A 20,717-nucleotide genomic window follows, 5' to 3' on the forward strand; every position below is an offset into this window, starting at 1 on the left:
TCCTGCCTAGTAGCCGCTAACTCCCCAGTATTGTGCCCTGGACCTTTGTGTATGTTACGGCAGTGTACTTTTCCTCGCCTTACCGCTGCTGTCCGGTAAGGCGTGTAGTTCGACAGCTTCCTTGATCTGTGGGCCGGGCACTGTTTTTTTCCCTACTCTGCTAGTAGTGGTTCCTTTCTGCTTCCGGATGCTCTAAAAATCGGAGTCTGAAGACGTAGTGCTGACCGCCGGTTCCGGCTTGGGTGTGTTATTCCATCGTTGCATTGGTCATCGCACGCTATGTAGATTCGGCAAATGATTATCGGTCATGCGTTTAAACTGCCATTAGTCTGAGTTACCATCTCATGAAGTGAATGCAACTCTTGGATGACTGTCTCATGAGGGACTTTCCCAGGTCGATCCTTGGAGCAACGTCTGCGCCCATCCTTCCCATGGGTTTGATCAGATTTGATGTCTTTTTTTTAATTTAAATAACTGTAATTTCAAGTTTGAAGATGTTTAACTAGTTCTTAAAAGATTGCTCTTCAGGTCTTCAGCCGTGAAACAGTTTTTAAGTTATTACTATTGGTGCCTTCAGACGAGAAATAATTGAATTGGTTGTCATTAATGACTTCAGCCGTGAGTGTTACTTGTCTTAAAATTTTAATTAGACAGTTGTATTCTAGCAGTAAGTCTTTGATGATTGTTCTCTTAAGAATACTTTAATAACTATAATTGCAAGTTGAAGTTAACTGGTTTTTAAAAGATTGCTATTCAGGCCTTCAGTCGGGAAACAGTTTTTAAATTATCACTATTGGAGCCTTCAGCCGAGAAATAGTTTTGAATTTGTTGTCATTAAGGCCTTCAGCCTTGGAACACTTCTTAATTTATTGTCACCTTTTATTTGTTGCTGTTTCCAAATAAAGTGTACGTGATTGCAAAATAAACTAACCAACAGTTATTGATTACGGCGCCGCGCACATTCGCAACCAACTACTGACTTCTTGGTACCAGGTCACAACTGGTAGCAGAGCGTGGTCGCGTTTGTAAAATTGCCATTTCAGTTACTGTTTGTTTGAACTGCAAATCTGCCAGTGTTATACTATATTTGTCTTTGGTACTGTGTTCTGTTTTAGGTGACCAGTTCTAATGGCGGTCAGACAGTGACCCGGGATTAGCCTGTTGAGGAAGGACCACCTTATTTATGAGATGACGATAAGACTCCAGGTTATTGAGGGTAGTGTTCCGAACTTAGCAGCCCGATTACGTTCTACCGTGCTTCAGCCGGTTGACGCCACGCCGAAGGTTGTGGGTGAGACAAAGGCAGCCATTGACTTCTTGTTTAAGGTCGTTAGTAGTCTAGAGGATAACATCGGTTTCTTAGGCGGCACTCAACCGAGTGGCAGTCAGTTAGACAGGGTGCGGGCGCAGTTGATACATTTGACCAACAGGCCGCTTTTGAGCACATTAAGGCAGCTATAGCCAGTCCTCCGGTTCTCGGAGTGCTTGATTTTAATAAGAAATTTATTGCCCAAACCGATGCATCTAAGGCGGGAATTTCAGCAGTCCTCCTCCAGGAGTTGGAGGGTCAAAGGCAGCCATTAGCATACGCGTCTCGTCGTTTAACCAGCGCCGAACTCAAATATTCTGTTTACGAATGTGAGGAATTGGCCGTCTTGTTCGCACTGGAGAAGTACCGGTTTTATTTCGAACATAGAGTATTTCAGATAGAGACTGACAATCAAGCCTTAAGCTGGGTGATAGCCAGACCGTGTAAAACCGGGCGTATGGCGAGGTGGGCGGCACGCATTTCGGCGTTTTAGTTCGAGGTTAAACACATTAGGGGCACTGAGAATGTGCTCGCGGACGTCCTCAGCCGTATGTTTGCTGAACATCCATCTAATGAGGGCGCCCAAGAAACTGAGGAAGGCAATTTTAGTTGTGTCGTGTTAGGCGTTATTCCTCATTTGTTTAGTGACATCGCCTACCATCAGGATAAGGATCCGTTAAGAAACGGCTTTCGGAGGGAGAACGTTTGGATGAATACGTTATCAGCAAAGGCATTTTGTGTAAAAGGGTGGGACGTGCCCGGGAGATTAAGATCTGTCTATCAGCCACCCTAGTAAGCCCGATTTTTCATTACTTTCACAACTCTTTGATTGGCGGGCATTCAGGAACCTATAAGATCTTGCAGAAGATTAAGGAGCATCTGACTTGCCTTCAGCCGTGAAACAGTTTTCAAATTATCACTATTGGTCCTTCAGCCAAGAAATAGTTTTGAATTTGTTGTCATTAAGACTTCCAGCCTAGGAACACTTCTCTCAATTTATTGTCACCATTTTTTTGTTGTTGTTTCGAAATAAAGTGTACGTGATTGAAAAATAAACTAACCGACAGTAATTGATTACGGTGCCGTCCACAATCGCAATCCAATCCAACCTTCCTCGGTACCAGGTCACACCCCTGTCAAACTACAATTGCTCCGTGAGATGTTGAGGGGGTCGGACCTCGAAGTACGCATTCTGCAGGAAGTTCGCTTAGCGACGTTTCCTAATATCTATGGCTATGTTTCCTGCCTCACGCCGTGTGCTGGCGGTGGAAGTAGGACGCCTATTCTTTTAAAGGAAAGCATTGAGGTACATGACGTGAATGAAACAACAAGTTTACTGTTACCAGTCACTGGTAACAGTAAACTTGTTGTTTCATTTAATGTCAGTAACAGTCACGGTAAAGCCTAACCTAAAAATGTTCGCATTTAAAGTACATGACGTGATTTACCTACCACTGGCTAGGGGTCTTGCTGTGACTTTCCATGGTGTCAGAATCATAGATGTTTACGCACCCTCGGGCACGGCCAAGCGACGGGAACGGTCGAGATTCTATTCAGAACAGAACAGGTCGCTCCTTTGCTTGTAGGCCGCTACGACAATATTATTCTTTATGGCGACTTCAATTGTGTTTTACCATAGAAGGACCAACTTCCCCATTTCACCGTGTACCAGGAACTCAAGCTGCTCGTGCATGGACTGAACCTCACCAGTACTTGGGACCACGTGCATGGTGGTAGACCTGGATATAAGTACGTCACCAGCCATCCAGCAAGTCGTCTTGACCATGTCTACGTTTACGAAGGAATGGTAACTGCCACGCTTGACGCTGAGTTATGACCTACCACGTTCTTCGACCATATCGCCTACATTTGCACTGTTTCGCTCCAGAGGCAGAAGGTGTGGCGCGGTCGAGACCTGTGGAAGCTGAATGTCGCCCATCTCAAGGATCCGGAATGCAGGCAGGTCGTAGAGACGAAGTGGAACAACAACTGTGTAAGACGCCTTCCAACGTATCCTTCAACACTCCGGTGGTGGCTCGACTACATCAGGCCAGCTTTACGTCGTTCGATGATGAATTACGGTTGCGACAAAATGCTGTGGCAATGATATACCATGGAATACTATTTCTCAATTCTCCGAGAACTCTCAAACCATGCTCCCTCTGTTCCACGACAGGTTGAAATTCAACGGAGTAAGGCGAAGATAATTTCTCTTATGCGGCACCGGCTTGGAGGCACAATGGTACACGCAAGATGTCACGATTGTGAGCTAGGAGAACCACCATCCACGCATCGTATTATCCGAGAGAAGCAGCGGTGTCGGAGAAAGCTGGTCAACGCCCTCGACATGCCAGATGGTCGTCAATTGACGTCCCAGAATGACATCGTAAACGCCTTTGTGGATCACTGCGAACAGTTCAATGCCGCAGAGGGCCAGAACATGGCGGTAACGACTGATGTCCTTCCTTCCTTGACAGGTACCCTTGACGGGGCTGCTCACAGCGACAGTTACAGCAGGTGACGTCGCTGATGCTCTTCACAAGGGTGCGGTGAACAAAGCCCCAGGCCCCGACAGGTTTCCGCTAGAGTTGTGCCACACATTCCACGACCTCATGGGCTCACGCTGGACTGCGATGTATGAAGAACTGATGAATCCTGACCTTCCGCTCTCACCCGAATTCGTAGAAGGCTTGCGTATCCCGGTCCCCAAGCCATCGGGAGGAAGCGGAGTTGGACATTATAGGCCGTTCACTATGTTAAATTGTGACTTCAAGATTTTTACCCTGACTCTAGCCGCTCGCCTTCGGCGCGTCATCCCTAAAGTCATCTCTCTGGATCAAGGTGCTTTAGTGCTAACAGTAACAACCAGACGGCACTCAGCGATTACCGTGACTTCATAGCCCTGGCCACGACCTTCCGCAGTCGCGGTGCCTTAGTGATAGCGGACTTCGACCACGCCTTCGATAGATTGAGTCATGACTTTCTAGAAAACGTTCTCCGACGGATGGCATTCCCCCACAGGTTTATACACATCGTCTTGCGGCTCCTCCGAGGTGCCACGTCGCGATTGCTGGTCAATGGCCATGTGGCGGGCTCTATTAACGTCATGTGGTCGGTCCGTCAAGGATGTCCGCTGTCAATGCTCCTTTCGCCATCGCCCTCGAGCCACTGTTACACGGTTTGAGGAGCCGGCTGACAGGGATAACAATGAGAGGGCATAATTTCATCCGCCGCGTCTCTCCAGATGACGCGGTGTTCTTGGTTCTATCGGAGGATGAAGCGCGAGAGGCACTTGCATGGATCAACCAGTACGGATCTGCTGCGGGCAGCCGTGTGGACCTCACGAAATCTAGCGCTATGTTCGTCGGTAGAGGTCTTCCAGCAGAGAGTTTGGCTCTATTGCCATTAGTGGACAAGCTCAAATGTTTGGGGATCACCTTCACGTGTGATACACAGCGCACGATCTCATTTAACTATAAATTCTTGCTTTAAGCTATTCTCACGAATATTCGTGGCAACCTCATGAGAGCAGTGGACATGTTACAAGGGTGGGTTTGGTTAACACTCATCTAGTCTCGCGACTACCCCATTTAGCCCGGATTTTACCGATGCCAAAGGCAATGGCACACATTTCAGGCGGCGTTTGGATACTTTGTAAGCGCGTATCTTATCTTCAAAGTCCGTTACCACACGCTGACACTTCCTCCTCGAGATGGCGGCCTCGGACTTGTCAACGTCCAAGCGAGAGCAGCTGCCCTTTATGGAAGTATGATTGTTAAATCGTGGACCCGCCACCGAACCGAATTATCGGGAAGCCTGATTGACGAATTGGCCCCTTCCTCTCGAGTGGCACTCGTTGCAGTAGCTCATATTTCTTCCTCTCTCTCAAGTGTCAGGACCTTTTTCATCGCATACAGTTATGTCTACGCCGGCATGCCTAGTACCAGGAACACTACTGCACATGATGTTTTCCGCCTAATGATGAGAAATCATTCTCGGAATGTTGTGGAAAGCCGATATCCTACGATCGCTTGGCCCGTGGTTTGGCGTTCTGTGCACCATGTCCTCCCCGACACCAGGTATCTGGTCGTTAATGGAAAATACATGACAAAACATCGTCTACATGCCATAAAAACGACAGAATCGCCGCTGTGTCCTCGTTGTCACACGATTGATACGGACGAACATCGACTGATGGGTGGATCTTCTGCAGAGGTTAGGCAGCTGATTCAGAAGGTGCTTGCCTTTCTTCTACGTACGGATCCCCATACCATTACACCGAAATCACTTCTGTTCCCAGATGAGACGTATTTCCCACGTACGAAGACCAACGCTGTGATCTGGATAAAAGGCCTCTAGATCTCGTATTTGCTCCATGAACGTGAGAAAAGTGTTCTTGATTTTTGGACGTTCCTGTGAGATCGCTTTACTTTTCTCGTGCACCATCCGCGATACCTTCAGTACTTTTGTAAGTAGGCTGTTTATGTTTTCTTAATGGCAACGTTACGTAGCGCTCTGTATGAAAATCACTGGCTGTGCTGTGTGCAGTCTGTGGCTAGTTTGCATTGTTGTCCGCCATTGTAGTGTTGGGCAGCGGCAGCTGGATGTGAACAGCGCGTAGCGTTGCGCAGTTGGGGGTGAGCCGCCAGCAGTGGTGGATGTGGGGAGAGAGATGAGTTTTGAAATTTGTAAGACTGGATGTCATGAACTGCTATATATATATTATGACTATTAAGGTAAATACATCATTTGTTCTCTATCAAAATCTTTCATTTGCTAACTATGCCTATCAGTAGTTAGCGCATTCTGTAGTTTGAATCTTTTATTTAACTGGCAGTAATGGCGCTCGCTGTATTGCAGTAGTTCGAGTAACGAAGATTTTTGGTGAGGTAAGTGATTTGTGAAAGGTATAATTAATGTTAGTCAGGGCCATTCTTTTGTAGGGATTTTTGAAAGTCAGATTGCGTTGCGCTAAAAATATTGCGTGTCGGTTTAAGCACAGTCGTGTATAATTTTTCTAAGGGGACGTTTCATATGTCGACCCTTAGCCGAGGATACCTCACTGGAATCTTCTGATTTTTTCTTGTAGTTTGTGTAATTAGTGTAGCTATTGTTTATTGCTAGCGCGTAATTGTAGAGAGAATCTCCTTTGTAGTTGCTTTTTGTTATGGCTTGCATGTAGATTTGCACCAAGTATTTCGCAGCTGCACTTGTAATTAACTAGATATTATTTTCAGTGCTATGTTAATGTGTTCTCTCATTTTTGCTCTTCAAATTGTGTTTTTCTGTGTTATCGTGTGAAATATTGTGACAATAATGGCGTGTGAAAAACGTAATACTAGGCTCCAAAGTAAACTGAGAAATGACAGTGAAGACGAAAGCAGTGTGTTAACGCCACCATGTAATGAATGAACTGATATTCAAAGTAGTAATTTGGTAACTGTGCATAGGGAAATCGAGCGGGCGTCAAATAATGGTGTAGACAGTGAAACAGGTAGTGAACAGGGAAGCATTATCGATCGATCGGTTGGCAACAGCTCGCCTCAGGAATCGGGAATGACAGAACACAATATTGCAAATACTGTAGACTCAGGTTTTGGGTTCTCACCGTCTTCTCAAATGAGTTAAGACACATTTTTCCGCTTGTCAAAATGTGAATGTTGCCGGTGCAAATTCACTTCCGAAAAGCACTGAGGAACATGTTTCAGACACCAGTGCATTGTTATTACAATTAATGCAACAAATAGGACAAACGCTTCAAAAGTTAGACACAATGGAACAAAATCAGAGACAAACACAGCAAAAGCTTCAAAAGTTAGACATACTGGAACAAAATCTTCAAAAGTTAGACACAATGGAACTAAATCTTCAGAAGTTAGACACAATGGAACAACACCAGAGACAAACACAGCAACAGTTAGACGCAATGGAACAAAATCTTCACACCACGCTTGAACAAACACGTGAAGATTTAACTACTGAGTTACATAAAATCGAATCGAAATGTCAAAAAGTCTGTAACGACGTAAAAACACAAATTTGTGAGCATTTTCAAACTATTTTTTCGCGGCATGAAAATGCATTACTGAATCACGAAGCAGCCATAAAAGAACTGCAAATTATTGTTCATGAAAATCATGAGACCTTGCAAGCTAAAATTGACTCAGTTGCATCATCGATTCGGTTACGCAACTTGCAAAAACTCAGGAAAACTTAAAGGACACAGTAGAAAGACACATGGAGGAAATTAGTTCATTATCAGAGAAAGTAGTTGAACTTTCGGATCAGCTAAATAATTTATCTACGAAGGTAGATGATAATCTGAATGACACAAAACCGGTAGTCTTTAATGACACAGAAGAGTGCGAACAAATTAGGAAATTCAAACAAAATCAGAATCAAATTAATACGCAACACCAAAGAGAAATCCGGGAAGTACAAGATCAGCTGACACAAGTAATACAAAAATTACATATTTCAGAGGACACTCGCGCTCCAACACGGGAAGAGGGACTTAGAAATACGGAACAACCACAAAATAATAACACAGGACACTTCGGAAATTATGAAAGAAATTGGCAAGGCACACCAAATATTGAGATGGAACTGCCGAAACGACGTAACAACGACCGACATGCGACTCGCCGACATGATGATTTTGACTATAAGCTGTTCATTACTACATGTAAATTCAAAACATTTAAGAATTCTGGCAACGACATTCATTCACAAGCATGGCTCCATCAATTCTCTCATTGTTTTCCTCCCAACTGGTCATTAGAGCACAGATTAGAATTTATGTGTGGCTATTTAGAGAATGAACCAGCTGTAAGAATGCGATCGGTCATTCACGATTGCCACAGTGAAGGAGAATTTTACCATGCCTTCCTCTCAGCATATTGGTCTCAAGCTACACAAGACCGAGTAAAACATAGCATCATAATGATGAAACATTTCGAACAATCTGAATTTTCCAGTCTTGTGAAATATTTTGAAGAAATGTTGCACAAGAATCAGTACCTGTCAAACCCATACAGCCCCTCAGAACTTATCCGCATTTGCTTAATCAAATTACCTGAACATTTACGACATATTATTTTGGCAGGACGTTGCAAAGACGACATTGAAGCTTTTCAGGGACTCTTACAAGAATTAGAAATTGACACTGACAATCGCGGACGCGAAAACAGGAATGCAAGAATTACAGGTCACATCCGTCGCAATTCCGCGATGAAGGAAATAATAACTGGACACGACAAGGCTATTCTCACAACACAAATCGTGACCAAAACAGACACCACCCGTATGACAACCATTGACAGAGTAGTAATAATTACAGGGAAAGATCACCTGTCTGTGGTAGTGACTATCACAGAGACAATCAGAGAAACAGACAATTTGGGAACCAAAATAATTATTATCAAGGGTGACACAATAACTTTAGACGCAACGGTCCAGCGCGCAGTTACGATTCAGGGAGAAATTGTGCACCACGTGACCGACAAGAAAGAAACTATGGAATCTACCGACATGACGACAGACGATATGATCGTAACGACAGAGCTGAATTGCATCAGAACTGGCGGGATTCAAACAGAGCAGGGCCCTCTCGACAAGGTGAATTTGTGGAAGTTAGGTCTCCAAATCCCAATAACGACGCGCGCCAACAAAGAGACAATAGACAATGACTCACACCGCTGGCAGCCACGAAACGTACTTATGAATCTGACGACGCAGCTGCCGTAGCTAGTAATTACGTAAAAATGGAAGACATTAGGGACATCTTACTCCAGGAGCACGACGTAAAACATATCAACATTGCATATCCTGTGATTCACATGACAGTAAATGACGTAAAATTTACGGCAGTACTTGACTCTGGCAGTTCCATTTCAGTAATTAGTGAAACAGCCTTTAGCAAATGCAACAAATCGAACGATTGTCCCACACTTCTGTCACGTAAGATTAAATTACAAGGTGCAATCTTTGGAAAAAGTGTAGATGTACGCCAACAAACGAACTTAGAATTCTTTTGTCAAAGCCACAGCTTCTCTATGATCTTTCTCATTGTTCCATTATTTTCGACGGCAATTATATTGGGAGTAGACTTTTTGAATGAATACAAAGCAATCTTAAACTTTCACGATGCTGAAATAAGTTTAGAGAAAGAAGGTAAGTCAATAGCTTTGAAATTTGAAGATTGGCTCTCAAACAATGACGAGGAAATTAACCGGCTTTACCTTCTGCTAGACAACAGTTCGGAATTTTCGACTAAACTTGACACTAATAATCACTCTGCAAGTACTGACAGGGATGATATCGACGGCGTATTTGATACTGATGAGTTAATTCAGAATAAAATTCAAACAATTGAGAACTGTAATGACATTGATAGGCAGGACCTTTTTCAGATTTTACAGGCACATTCCACAATTTTTACTCACAAAACAGGAACAATTAAGGGATATCAATACCAATTTCATGTTAGTGAGCATACTAAATTTTGAGTTAGACCATACATAATTCCAGCACATTATAGGGACCATGTTAGAACAGAAATACAATCTATGCATGACGAGGGCATTATTGAACCTGCAGTAAGCTCATACAACAATCCATTACATGTTGTTGAGAAGAAAAATGGATCGATCAGACTTTTCTTAGATTCGAGACAAATCAATACTATCATTATTCCTGAAACAGACAGGCCGCAAACGTTGGAAGAACTTCTTCAAAATTTTAATGGCGTAAAAGTGTTGTCTTCTATTGATCTCAGATCCAGCTTTTATCAGATCGAACTTCATGCAGAATGTAGAAAATACACAGCTTTCCTTTGTTTCGGCGTTTGTTATCAGTTTCGGAAACTTCCTTTTGGTTTGAACATTTCTTCGGCAGCATTCATTCGCGGGCTAAATTCCATATTACCTGAGTTCTTAAAACGTCACATCACTTTATACGTGGACGATATTCTGATAGCAGAAGCCTCATGGGAACAACACAATCGCATCCTCAACACCGTGTTACATATTTTTGCAGAATCTGAATTTGGTAGGACAAAGGTGAAGTTTTTGGGACATATTATTTCTTCTGAAGGTATTCAGCCGGATTCTCAAAAGTTAGAAGCAGTAAGAGCCATTCCAGTTCCATCCACAAAAAAAAGTCCGCAGTTTTCTAGGTCTTGTAAATTTGATACCGTCGTTTTCTGAATATGCAAATTCTAGTTACACCAAAACTTTGTTCTCTCACTGGAAAAAATACTATTTGGAACTGGGACAAACAGGCACAGTTGGAATTCAATTCTTTGAAAGAATCGCTACTTAACGCGCCAATACTGGCTCATCCAGATCTGTCACAAGATTTCTGCCTTAGCACGGATTCTTCTAAAGTCGGTCTTGGTGCCCATTTATTTCAAGAAGCCATAGAAAATGACACTACTGTTCAGAAAACCATTGCTTTTGCTAGCCGAGTGCTAACAAAATCTGAAAAAAATTATTCCGTTACTGAATTAGAAGCTTTAGCTATCGTTTGGGCATTTAACAAATTCCGTTTCTTTCTTCCTGGTAAGCACGTAAAAGTATACAGTGATCATCGTGCATTACAATTTCTTATGTCTTCAAAATTAAATCATGACAGGTTAAAACGTTGGGCATTGTTTCTGCAAGAATTCCACTTCACAATAGTCTACATTCCCGGCAAGGAGAACATTGTTGCGGACGCACTGTCACGCGCACCGGCTGGGCTTGCGAAAAGTAACACAGAAGGCAACCTCGAGAAAAATTTCAGTATTCTTTACATTCAGAAAGTCGCCTTTGAAAACTTCATCACCACATCTCTAAAGGACATTGCTCATGAACAAGATAAAGATCCGATTTGGAAAGACATCAAAAGTAAATGGCATGAAAAGACACACACTCAGATTCAGCATTATTACCCGGTTAGAAACAACATACTCTTCAAACGCTGCACTGTTGATGACAAGCTATGGGTACTTTGCATTCCAGACGATTTTGTTAATAAGCTCATTTGGTACATTCATTTCAGCTACGCACATTTTGGTCCACGAAAATGTTATCATATTCTTCGAACGACTTGTTATTTTAACAATATGGAAAATAGAATTCGAAGAGTCTTGTCTATTTGTAAACTGTGTCAAAAGGCGAAACCATCTACTATCTCACAACGTGCTCCGTTGTTTCCTATCATTCCTTCTATATGAAAAGAATTTGCTGCTGTTGATCTCTTGGGACCGCTTGTCAGAACATCTAATGGATTTTCGTACGTTCTAGTCGCTGTTGAACTTACTTCAAAATTTGTTTCTTTCAGACCGGTCCGTAAAGCCACTGGACGGTCTGTATCCAACGCCTTTGCTAAAATTTTTTTACGTGAAGTTGGACACGTTAGTAAAGTCATTTCAGATAACGGACCTCAATTCAGATCTGGTGTTTTGTCACGCATGCTTCGGAACCATAAAATCAAACCTGTTTTTATTTCATTGTACTCATCACATTGTAACCCCTCCGAACGGATTATGAAAGAAATCAATAAGCTTTGCAGACTTTATTGTTACAGAAAGCATCAGCATTGGGACAGATATTTACACTTATTTCAAAACGTGCTGAATGAAATGCCTCATGACTCCACTGCTTTACCACCTACTCTTATACTGAAGAATGAAGAATCACCGAACAGAATCAGAGAGCTTGTACCTTTCCCGAATACACGTAAACTTCGACACAAAGACATATTTGATTTGGCTATTATAAATATAAAATCTGCAGCAGACAAAAGGAGAAAACTACACGGTAAAGCAAATGCAAAGAAATTATATATTGGTCAGAAAGTTCTCATTAAAGCTCATTCATTGTCACATAAGAAGAAGCACTTGAGTCACAAATTCTTTCTAGTTTACAATGGACCTTGCAGAATCTGACGTATACCACATGATAATTGCGTTGAAGCTGAAACTCTGCGTACTAGGAAGAGTAAAGGTTTACACCACATTTCACATGTAAAACCGTTTAGTGAAAGATAATCTGCTTTTTAGCTTTGTCTTTGCCATAAAACTTTTCACTTCACATTTCTAGTATGCTTTGTCAGACTTAAGAAACTGTTAACATGCAACAATGTTTGAAGTTAAATATCCAGTCTAGGACCTAGGGAACATTTTTAAACAGAAATTACGAATGCATTGTTATAATGAACAGCCGACACAGTGTTGTATTTGTACATTCTTGCTTGTTAGTTGCACGATTACGTAACGACTATCAGGCTTACATACTTAGGACATGTACTGGTACTGCTAATGAGATTTTAATGCAACATTTTGGTTTACTTGAAAATAAATTCTGGATTTAAAGTACTTTCAGTGAGATACCAGATGACATAGTGGTTAGTTTATGTGACAGCTACACGATTTTATCACGACGCTACTAATGAGTGACAATTTACAATGCTGCTTTTGCAGTGTTTCTGTTTTATATCTGCACAGTTTTCTGTTTTATTCTGGAAAGTAAAACATGCTTTAGTAGTAACTTTTGTGGTATAGCTACAATGAGACAGCCTTTTCCGTAGCACAACAATACGTTACAGTACAGTACTTTTTTCATCACAACAATAAGCGTAACAACTACGATATCTGTACGCAAAGCATTTCGCTTTTGTTTATTATGAGGTAAGCACATTGGCTTCTGCAGAACTTAGCTTTCGGAGGACGATAACTACGAGACTTCCACAGAGATTATCTTACAACATGATGCACAGTTTAGCGCTACAGTACACGTATTTGAGTGATTAATTTCGCACTTATAACATTTATTTTTTTAAGATATTTGAAGTACAATGATACAAGGGTTTTCCGTGATACATTTCATTCCATTGCTGTAATCTGTAACACCTGAGGGTATAATTACATTAATCCTCAGGGGGGTATACGCTTACTTTGTGTACCTTGTGTTTGGCAAGCACAAGGAGCCCTAGCTAATATGGTATTTGCTTATACAACTTTACACATCGGTACCATATTTCTCTAACACACAAATTACACAGCTATCTGATCATTTAACTGAGAGATAAACATTTTTTTTACTACTTCAGTGACATGTTTACGCAATTACACAGTTGGGTAACTTCACACTTATGAAATTGTATTTTGTCTGTACTTTGTGAACTGTTCATATTTTTTCAGAACCGTTGTGATACTATGAGAGCTTTGAATGATGTATTTGGTATGGGATCATGATTTTAAAGTACGTTTGAGGTAGATGATACTAATGAAATGAGCAGAGAATTTTTTTTAGGTTTTGAAATTATTGGAGGAAGCTACGTCAATTTTGAGAATTGACTGAGATGCTATGATATTATTACGACAACGATGTTTATTATGCTGTTGAGGTATGTTTATGATCAATAAGATGATGATACCATATATGAGGAGTTTGATTATGCTACGTATTTCTTATGATGAAATATTGAAGAAGTGTCGATGAATATGTATATGTGTAATAAGGTAAGGAATAATGAGTAGTGGTTAGGGATTCTGCTTTCTGGAAAAGGATGTTGGAAACCAAGAATCGTATTTTAGAATTATGAAATGTATGTAAATGTGTGAATGTATTACAATGCCGACGAAAATTTTTTTTGGACACTGTTATATCAATAGGATTTTGTTTCTACAGATTTGTAACGCAAATTCTTGACCTGTGAAATTTTTTATATGACTGCCACTGTAGCAGAAACTGCTGTCGTAAATATTTCAGTAAGAAAGGTAAGTGACCTTGACGTAATGCGTTTTGGGTGCCCAGCTGAGAGGTAGTCGTCTGACAAAAGAAAGCCATTAGGTGAAAAAAAAGAGACCATTGTCCTCGCTGTTGACATTCCTTTGTAGAAAGCATCGCAAATACGACACGCTCATTACTTGGAAAGATACTTACATCTGCACACCTGATTACGACAAGCGTCTTTCCACGAGAATTGAGAGAATTTCTACTAACTTATGAAATGCCACATGACTATTGAATGATATTTTTATGCTTTGTACATAGTTGCTTATTTCATTTGATATCGGTTTTCCAGCTGTTTTGCAGCATTGGTTTTATAAAATAAAATTAAATGCATTTGCTAATGTGAAAACTTTCTGTCAACAGATCTATTAAATAATAATTTTACTATCCACGTTCTTCAAAAAAGGAGCACTTGGAAAGGAAAGAATAATAAGAAGGGATTAATAAGAGTAACTGTATACATAATTTTGTTTTCAAGTACTTGGTAATTTCTTTTGTAGAATAAATTGTAATGCTTCACTCTAGTATTAAGATGTGACATAGGTATTAAACATGGCCATTTTAGTGTACTATTTTTTCTGCTTGAGCTTTGTCATGTTTAGATATAAGTTATTGCATTTGCTGCTGCTGTTTGCCAGGCATAGTGCTACTAAATTTCACTTTGTATTACTCTGTTAAGCTAGTTTTACTACTGATTTATTTTTCTTGTTGCTGCACATTGGCTCATATTAGTTGTAATATTGCATTGCTTGGTAATTTAGATTTATTGCAGCTTGCTTTGACAATTTCCATTTTTTTATTGCTGTTTGTATTAATTGTTTTGTGCTACTGCATTGCCTCATCCCTTAGTTTAGCATCTGAGCTCAGTAGATTTAAGTTAGCTTAAGATGGGGTAGGCCATATAAGAGAACAAATTGTGATGAATTGGAAGAAATGCATTGAGAAGTTTTACGAAAAAAGTACAGAAAGCAAGTATAGATAGCGCTTTTTGAAATAATAAAGAACGAAGGGAGATCTCCAAAAAGTAATGAAAGTTTTGTTTGCAAGATACTGCAGTAAAACAAACCCTGTCCTTTCCCTTTCTGTTATTCCGCTATGTGTTTGTGTACTCTTGTATATTTGTGTTCTTCCTGTCTTTATGTGTTTATCTGATGAGAGTCACATTGTAGAATTTTTCTGATAATATGTTATTTACTTTGAAAAGATGTTTCGACATTATTTATTCTGTTTTGTTGCTCATATATGAAGGTGATGTTTCAAAAGTTATTCTGATCTTTTATGTATGTACTTATGTCATAATTCCTGTAACACTGATATATATGTTATTTCGATTCTTTTGTAAAGCCTGTATTACTACAAATGTTATCTGTATTGTTATGTTCTTTAATGATGTATTCTGTATCTTTGTAATTGTATTCTTATGTTATAAAATTGTAATTGACACCAGTTCATCAAATTAAGTAACTTGTAAGTTCAATTTCACTGCACATGTTTCTGTTGGTCATAGTATATGGACAATATGTGCGAAGTAGGGACTGTTAGTGTTTGCACGTGTGTTAATAATTCAGCAAGGGACTGGATAACAGCATTGCTGGTTCTGAGGACAATTCCAAAAACTTTGTGAGTGCACAAGTGGTGGTTGATGGACTTGCTATATTCTCCGCAAGACTCTTCGATGGTGATTGTGCACCTGCACAGTCGCAACAGATGGCTGCTGGCCGTCTCTACAAGGACTACAGTGAGTCTGCATCTTTGATGGCCCACCAATACCATTATATCTACAAGGACTGCAGTGGGCCTGCACCTCTGGTGGCCCACCAATACCATACTCTCTACCAGGACTACAGTGGGTCTGCTCTGTAATGAGCTACCTTCCAATAGTCTTCAAAACGTAGAATGACTCTGCTGTGGGTTTGCTCTGTTGTGGCCCATTACTTGTCAGCATGTCAAGAGTCAGCACTGTCTTTCCGTTGGAAGGACAACACTACTTCTTCAAGACTGCGTGGAAATCCACTACTTCCTTGTGCATTGTCTTTTACTGCTCAGACTTTGAGAAAAGAAACGGCAGTTTTACTGTGATGAATGATCAGGACTGTCTTTATGGACTGTGAGAAAATTTTAACTTTTGACCAACATTGTATTAATAAGTGTGTGCATTTGATATCTTTCTTACTGTAATTATGAAAAATTTTTTCAAATCTGTATTGGCCAGCGCCCAAAACAGTTTGTAAAATTTTTTGTGGGGAGCATGGGGGCTATGTAAGTAGGCTGTTTATGTTTTCTTATTGGCAACATTATGTAGCGCTCAGTATGAAAATCATTGGCTGTGCTGTGTGCAGTATGTGGCTAGTTTGCATTGTTGTCTGCCATTGTAGTGTTGGGCAGCGGCAACTGGAAGTGAACAGCGCGTAGCGTTGCGCAGTTGGGGGTGAGCCGCCAGCAATGGTGGATGTGGGGAGAGAGATGGCGGAGTTTTGAAATTTGTAAGACTGAATGTCATGAACTGCTATATATATTAAGGTAAATACAGGGTTATTACAAATGATTGAAGTGATTTCACAGCTCTACAATAACTTTATTATTTGAGATATTTTCACAATGCTTTGCACACACATACAAAAACTCAAAAAGTTTTTTTAGGCATTCACAAATGTTCGATATGTGCCACTTTAGTGATTCGGCAGACATCAAGCCGATAATCAAGTTCCTCCCGCACTCAGCGCAGCATGTCCCCATCAATGAGTTCGAAAGCATTGTTGATGCGAGCTCGACATTCTGGCACGTTTCTTGGTAGAGGGGGTTTAAACACTGAATCTTTCACATCATTATGCGTGAAACTTGCCCGCACACGTTCAACCGTTTCTTCGCTCACTGCAGGCCGACCTGTTGATTTCCCCTTACAGAGGCATCCAGAAGCTTTAAACTGCGCATACCATCGCCGAATGGAATTAGCAGGTGGTGGATCTTTGTTGAACTTCGTCCTGAAGTGTCGTTGCACTGTTATGACTGACTGATGTGAGTGCATTTCAAGCACGACATACGCTTTCTCGGCTCCTGTCGCCATTTTGTCTCACTGCGCTCTCGAGCGCTCTGGCGGCAGAAGCCTGAAGTGTGGCTTCAGCCGAACAAAACTTTATGAGTTTGTCTACGTATCTGTAGTGTGTCGTGACCATATGTTTATGAATGGAGCTACAGTCAATTTATGAAATCGCTTCAAACATTTGTAATAGCCCCTTACATCATTTGTTCTCTATCAAAATCTTTTATTTGCTAACTATGCCTATCAGTAGTTAGTGCCTTCCGTAGTTTGAATCTTTTATTTAGCTGTCAGTAGTGGCGCTCGCTGTATTGCAGTAGTTCGAGTAACGAAGATTTTTGGTGAGGTAAGTGATTTGTGAAAGGTATAGGTTAATGTTAGTCAGGGCCATTCTTTTGTAGGGATTTTTGAAAGTCAGATTGAGTTGCGCTAAAAATGTAGTGTGTCGGTTTAAGCACTGTCATGTATAATTGTTCAAAAGGGGACTTTTCACTTTTTGGTTAGTGCCTTCATCGATCGGCCCCTGCAGCTGGGGTGTCCCAGGTATGAGAAGGTGATTATGTGCGATTGTATGATACAAGGACCCGGTCCAATGTACCGGCAAAATGCAATGCCTGGAACATGCCTGACTGGCTTGGGATTCAGAGTGCATCTACCAACAAGTTGGCGTTTTCTTTAATTTCTTTAATTCCCTTTATGTTTTGTTTGTTATTGATGGTAATTAAACATCATAATTTTTCGCCTGGAGGGCATCCTATGTGATCTCAACATATATATACATACATATATATATATATATATATATATATATATATATATATATATATATTGGTATGATACATGACCTAAAAAACTGATATTGAAAAGTATACTTATTTACGTTTTCAAGAGATATGTGTTTATTTTATGAAGAAGATCGTCATTTATTTTAGAACACCAGAGATTTTTATTTGCTTTGTCATTAGCCAAAAAAAGAAAAAGCGTTTAAGGAGACTGCTCGCGTAAAGCAGGATATCCGGGTTCGAGTCCCGCTCTGGCATAAAAAAATATCCGCCACCGCTTATATTTTGATTAATAATCAGCATTGACGGCCGAAGACTTCCGGCAGAAGAAGTCACTCTCATTCTGCCAACGGTCTTGTGAAAGAGGGCGGAAGAGCAGATAGAGGTTCAGGGCACTCTCTTATGCTAGGGGTGGAAAACTGCCTCTAAAGGTTGAAGAATCACGAGTGATCAACGGCATGAGGATGCAGAAGGCAATGGAAACCACTGCATTAAAGACAGGTAAAGTGTTTCCACAGACATGCAGCCTGCAATTGAAAAAGTGCAATGATGTTCTCCCCACGGGCAAAAGATTCCGGAATAGTCCTCCATTCGGATCTCCGGGAGTGGACTGCCAAGTGGGAGGTGACCATTAGAAAAAAGATTCAATAATAAACTATAGTATAACGTTCTACAAGTCGGGGCGTGGAATGTCAGAAGCTTGCACGTGGCAGGGAAACCAGAAAATCAGAAAAGGGAAATGCAGAGGCTCAATCTAGATATAGTAGGGGTCAGTGAAGTGAAATGGAAAGAAGACGATGATTTTTGGTCAGATGAGTATAGGGTAATATCAACAGCGGCAGAAAATGGTATAACTGGAGTAGGATTAGCTGTGAATAGGAAGGTAGGGGCGAATAGTGTGTTACTCTCAACAGTTCAGTGATAGGGTTGTGCTTATCAGAATCGACAGCAAACCAACACCGACAACGATAGTTCATGTATACATGCCGACGCCGCAAGCTGAAGATGAAGAGATGGAGAAGGTATATGATGATACTGAAAGGATAATGCAGTACGTAAGCAGAGATGAAAATCTAATAGTCATGAGAGACTGGAATTCTGCTGTAGGGGAACGAGTAGAACAAAATGTTACAGAAGAATATGGTCTTGGGACAAGGTTTGGGAATACTCTGTTCAAGAATCACAAGAGGAGGTGGTATACTTGGAAAAGGCCGCGTGATATGGGAAGATTTCAGTTAGATTACATCACTGTCGGACCGAGATTCCGAAATCAGATACTGGATTGTAAGACGTACCTATGAGAAGATACAAACTCAGATCACAAAGTAGTAGTGATGAAGAGTAGGCTGAAGCTGAAGACATTAGTCAGAAAGATTCAATACGCAAAGAAGTGGAATACGGAAGTACTAAGGAATGATGAGATACGCTTGAAGTTCTCTAAGGCTGTAGATACAGCAAGGAGTAGCTCAGTAGGAAGTACACTTGAAGGGGAATGGACATCTCTGAAAAGGGCCATCAAAGAAACTGGAAAGAAAAACATAGTTACAAAGAAGGTAACTGCGAAGAAACCTTGGATAACAGAAGAAATACTTCAGTTTATCGATGAAAAGAGGAAGTACAAAAATTTTCCGCGAAACTCAAGAATACAGAAATGCAAGGCGCTGAAGAATGAAATAAATAGGGAGTGCAGGGAAGCTAAGACGAAACGACTGCATGAAAAATGTGAGGAAATGGAAAAAGAAATGATTGTCGAAAGGACAGACTCAGCATACAGGAAAGTCAAAACAATATTCGGTGACATTAGAAGCAAGGGTGGCAACATTAAGAGTGCAACGGGAATTCCGCTGTTAAATGCAGAGTAGAGAGCAGATAGGTGGAAAGAATAGATTGAAAGCCTCTATGAGGTTGAAGATTCGTGTGATGTGATAGAAATAGAAATAGGAATCGAATTAGAAGAGCTAGGGGATCCAGTATCAGAATAATTTAAAATATCTTTGGAGGACTTAAAATCAAATAAGGCAGAACGACAGGTAAAATAATTTCTAAAATCATTGAGGGAAGTGGCAACAAAACGACTATTCAAGTCGCTGTGTAGAAGCATGAGTCTTGCGACATACCATCTGTCTTTCGGGAAAGCGTCATCCACACAATTCCGAAGACCGCAGGAGCTGACAAGTGCGAGAATTATCCCACAACAAGCTTAACAGGTCATGAATCCAAGTTGCTGACAAGAATAGTATACAGAAGAATGGAAAAGAAAATTAAGGATGAGTTAGATGAGGATCATTTTGGCTTTAGAAAAGGTAAAAGCACCAAAGTTGATAATGGAAACAAGATTAAAGAAAAATCAAGACATGTTCATAGTATTCGTTGGCCCGGAAAAAGCATTCAACAATCTCAAATGGTACAAAATGATCAAAATGGGGGTAAGCTATAGAGAGAGACGGGTAATACACAAAATGAATAAGAGCCAAGAGGGAATAGTGAGAGTGGACGGCCAAGAACGAAGTGCTCGGATTAAAAAGCGTGTAAGGTAGGGATGTAGTCTTTCGCCCCCAACTGTTCAATCTGTACATCTAAGAAACAGTGATGGAAATAAAAGAAAGGTTCAGGAGTGGAATTAAAATTCAAGGTGAAAGGATATCAATGTTACGATTCACTGATGACATTGCTATCCTGAGTGAAAGTGAACAAGAATTACATAATCTGCTGAATAGAGTGAACAATCCAATGAGCAGAGAATATGGACTGAGAGTAAATTGAAGAAAGACGAAGGTAACGAGAAGTAGCAGAAATGAGAACAGCGAGAA

General features: G+C 40.8%; 1 protein-coding gene across 1 annotated transcript in view; it reads right to left on the reverse strand.

Moving 5' to 3' along the window:
• The window catches only part of LOC124795392 (UDP-glucosyltransferase 2-like), a 716,702-nt gene that overhangs the window by 499,404 nt on the left and 196,581 nt on the right, over window positions 1–20,717 (reverse strand). The gene's annotated exons all lie outside the window — the stretch shown is intronic.

This window comes from Schistocerca piceifrons, chromosome 4, assembly GCF_021461385.2.
Source record: "Schistocerca piceifrons isolate TAMUIC-IGC-003096 chromosome 4, iqSchPice1.1, whole genome shotgun sequence".
NCBI lineage: Eukaryota > Metazoa > Arthropoda > Insecta > Orthoptera > Acrididae > Schistocerca > Schistocerca piceifrons.